General features: G+C 49.8%; 1 long non-coding RNA gene across 1 annotated transcript; it reads right to left on the bottom strand.

The window, feature by feature from the left end:
* Nucleotides 1-830: 830 nt before the first annotated feature.
* On the bottom strand, nucleotides 831-2810 carry LOC130682695 (uncharacterized). Its single transcript, XR_008995984.1, has 3 exons — nucleotides 2613-2810; nucleotides 1795-1852; nucleotides 831-960 (listed from the first exon to the last, which is right to left on the bottom strand). It is a non-coding gene; the product is annotated as an uncharacterized LOC130682695 (long non-coding RNA).
* Nucleotides 2811-3962: the final 1152 nt, after the last annotated feature.

The following is a 3962-nucleotide window of genomic DNA, read 5'->3' on the forward strand; positions in this document are numbered from 1 at the left end:
GGCCTAAGCCCTCGGGACGGGTTCCCAGCAGAACAATGCTGTGCAGCGGCCGACCGGGCCAGGAGCTAAGAACGCCACAAGAGGTCAGCCTGCGTGTGCAGTCTGGGCCACTGAGGCTGTGCAGGTGAGCCCATGAGAGCCACCAAGCGGGCACCTGCCAAGAAGGGTGCTCAGGCCAACTCCAGCAGTCCTGTAAGGGGGTCTCTTTCCCCTTAATACCACCCCCTTTCTGGCTCTGAGCAAACCAGCCAGGTGCAGGGACAGGAAAGAAAGTTAAATACAAGTGAAAAAAGAGACCCTGGCTCCCATCCCCACTGCAGATCCCTACAGCCTGGGTTGGCCATGGGAGGACTTTGAATGAGAGTGAGACTGAAGCCTCTGCACAGCCTCAGGGGACCATTTAATACCTGAATTGAGGATGAACAACCAAAGCAGTTCTTGTTTTCATAACCTAAACTGTTGAGAAAGCAGGGGTGGAGCTATCCAAGGTGTCATCAAAGGCTGGGAGGGAGTCTGTAGAGCATTCAAGAGGGCAGTATTTGGGGGCAGAAGAAATCCACTTCCTGTTTGTGCCCCCCTTGAGTTCAGCCCACTCAATAAATGGGCACAAATATCAAGGGCTGAACTCGGTCAGATGACAGTGATTGTTTCTATTTACCTTGACATCCATTGCAATGTGATTTAGACCTCCTGGTCGGTGTTCAGAAACACAACATACCTAGTAAATAAGAGGACGGAGAGATTTCTTACCCTGTTTAAAATATTTTTAAAAGCTCCCTTTTCACCGGCAAATTCAGAACCACCTTCAAAGTCAGGCTGCCGTGCAGTCTGTCGATTTATTGTAACTGAGAGCCGCAAGAGCCATTCTCACACCTCAGAGCCTCATGGTGATGTGTCTGTCACCAGCCGCAGCCGCAGGGCGTGTGAGGTTACTGGTGTAGCTGGTTACCTTCCCGATGCCTGGATGAGGTATAGTGCAAGCTGGCTGCCGTTGGCCTCTTGTCAGAACCAGGTCCCCAGCATGCTCAGAGCCTCCCTCTCATTGTTCCCCGTCAGAGTCTTCCTGTTCTAGAGCTCACTTCCTCCTGGTCCTGCTCTCTGCTTTCCTAGCATTTCTGATAAACCAAGCCATCTGTTGTCATAGTGCCAAGAGGCCAAGTGCCCATATGCAAAGCCTTGTTCTGCTATTTACTTTCTGGGATCCCTGGGCAATTATCTTCATCTCACCTGGCTTCTGCATTCCCAGCTGTACAATGGGCTGGTGGCGCCTGCCCTATTTATGTCACAGAGCCTCTCAGAGGTTTAATTGCAGTTGAGCGTGTGGGAGGGCTTGGAAAATTTTAAAGCACCATGTAAATGACTATTGCGATGCTCAGGAGTGTAATGTGCTCATTCATTAAACCCAGATAACACTCTGCATGCAAACAGGCTGGACCTTAGTGGACTTCAGAGGTGGGAATTCTAGCAATGTGATAGGGTCCATATGAAACACATTTGCCACAAACCTCACTCGGTCCCACTGTCTGATACTACAGTGCCCCCTAGACTCAGTGCTTGATCGAGTCCCATCCAGGATCTGCCCAAAAGTTGCTACTAAAAAAAAAAATGATCAAAATAGGGGGCTGCTTTGGAACTTCCTCCCTCTTTCATATAAACATTGCCCAGGCAGGGCGCTGGGTGCCTCTAAAGCAGTTAGTATTGCAGCTCAGCGCAGCCCTCCTGGTGTGTAAGGGATTACATTTTATTCGATGCCCCAGTGCAGGTCGTCTTGCTTGCTGAACTGGTCAGACTCACCTGTGCAGTGCTCTGCCCTGGCCCAGAATCTTCTGAGGAGAGGCCTTTGTCCTCAGGGCTGACAAGAAACACGAGTTCTCTCAAGCCAAGAAAAACATTTCCACTGGCCCCCAAGAGGTAACATCCAAGTCCAGTGTGGCTCCAGACTGAAGCGAGCAATTAAACCCGCATCTGCCCCTGCCCAAAACCTCAAAAATGTTAACATCTTGCACGTGTCAAGAGGGTTACTTATGAAACTATTTGCTTGTCAACCCCAGGAGGACATTCTGTACTTTTTCGCTGAAATACTGTATATTTATGAACCACTGCTTGAAAACTAACTTTGGCAGGAATATTGGAGAAAAATTCTATCAGCCCCTCGCAAAGCATGGCCTGCGTTCAGTTTCCCATTGTGCGGTGGCTGCGCAGGGCCCTGCTCAGAGAGCTAGGCTGTGGCTCGCTGCCGTGGGGAACAAGCTCCAGATGTGTGCTTCCTCAGGGGAAGGGTTTCAGTTTCAGATAAGAGGCTTTCTTTCATTCTCTCTTGCTCTTTACTTTTTTAAACCTTTATTCCCCCATTCCCGATCTCAAATAATGAGTCCTGCACATTTAGGATAGTCTGTTGCCTGTGCATTTGATGCTTTGGCGCCCCCCCACCCTGACCTTGTGAAGTCCCCCACTTTGGGGAACTAGCTTTCTGATCTCCCAGTTTTAGGATCTGGTTGTCTGTACCTAACATGTGACACATAGAGAGCCAACTGACATAGGAGAGACTCTAATCTGGGACAGTAAGGGACCTGCAAGGGACTGTCGACACCAGCCTTCCTCAAGGATTGTACCATAGAGCTAGTGCTCCTCCAGCATGTCCCCAAGTCGACTTCATCAGCCAGCGACAGGGGTGCTGAGCCTGTCCGTCTTCATGGTGGACTTGTTGCTCTCTCGAATTTATAGTCCTGCTTTCTTCAGGATTCAAGGACCCAAGGGGGGACTGGTCTGCGAGTGTGTGGATCTTATTCAGTGGCAGATGAATGAACATGTATCCAGGGACCTAGAGAGAACCAGAGAAATGAGCAGTTTGCACGCTCAGAAGGTGACACGTGTGATTGATCCTCACACAGTCTTTGCAATGTTTTCCCATAGCTGATATGCCTACATTTTTATTCTCAAAAGCCTTTGAACCTTAATTAAGGGCTCATTTCTAAAAGTCTTGCTTTGTAATGACAAACCTGGGAGGTATACTTGGAGAGAAAGTAAAATCCTTTAGCTGGTTTCCTTACCATGCCACATAACAGTGATACTAAATTATTACCATTATTACTATTTATCAAATATTTGACATTTAGCATTCTATTTCCAATTCTTAGAGACTGTAAAGATTTTATCATCCCTATTATACAGCTTAAAAAAGCTGAGCATTGGTGAAGTTAAGTAGTTTTCCAACAGCCATATGGCTGACTACAAGTGGAACTGGTATTTGAACCCGGAATGAACCCAGATATTGGCTCTGTGATGGGAGAGAGGAGATAAAAAATTGAAGGAAGGAGAAAGGGGGAAAGTCGAAGCATAAAACAGAACCATCAACTCTTGGGAGCGTGGTGCTCTTTATCCTGAGCCACCCTTCCAGCCTCTGCTGACCTCCTTGAGTGATGCACGTTGCCGGAGGACACGTCCCTGTGTGGACCCCAGCACGTACATCTGAGGGGCTCAGGAGCTGGAGGTTTCCATGGGAGAGTACTCGTGTCATTCTTGGGCCTTTGGCAATGAAGACCTCAGCAGATTCAGCTGAGGGTTATTCCGGGCCAACTCAGGAATCTAAAATCCCTGAAAGCTTCTGGGGCTGGTCACTGGGACTCAAACTCCCCCAAACATCTTTCTGTGCCAAGGTCAGGGCACAGAATCGGGCTGTCTCCACTGGTTCCTGCCCCAGCCTCAGCATCCCACCCGTGGTTGGCACGTTGCCGGAGGGGAGCAGTGCCTTCTGGGAGATCGGGGTCGTGGGGCCTCAGGCCACAGTCCAGGCCCAGGAGGTGGTGGGAGGGCTCCCCTGGGGTGCGAGGACAGCCCGAGCTGTTGTCTCAGGCCTCAGCATGGGCAGGGAGCCAATAAGCTCACTTGGAGAGCAGTGACAACAAGGAGGGAGGATGGCTTGAAGAAAGACCTCAGGCAGCCTCTAGACCTCAGCTAGAGGC

The sequence above is a fragment of the Manis pentadactyla genome, chromosome 2 (assembly GCF_030020395.1).
Source record: "Manis pentadactyla isolate mManPen7 chromosome 2, mManPen7.hap1, whole genome shotgun sequence".
In the NCBI taxonomy this organism is placed as follows: Eukaryota; Metazoa; Chordata; class Mammalia; order Pholidota; family Manidae; genus Manis; species Manis pentadactyla.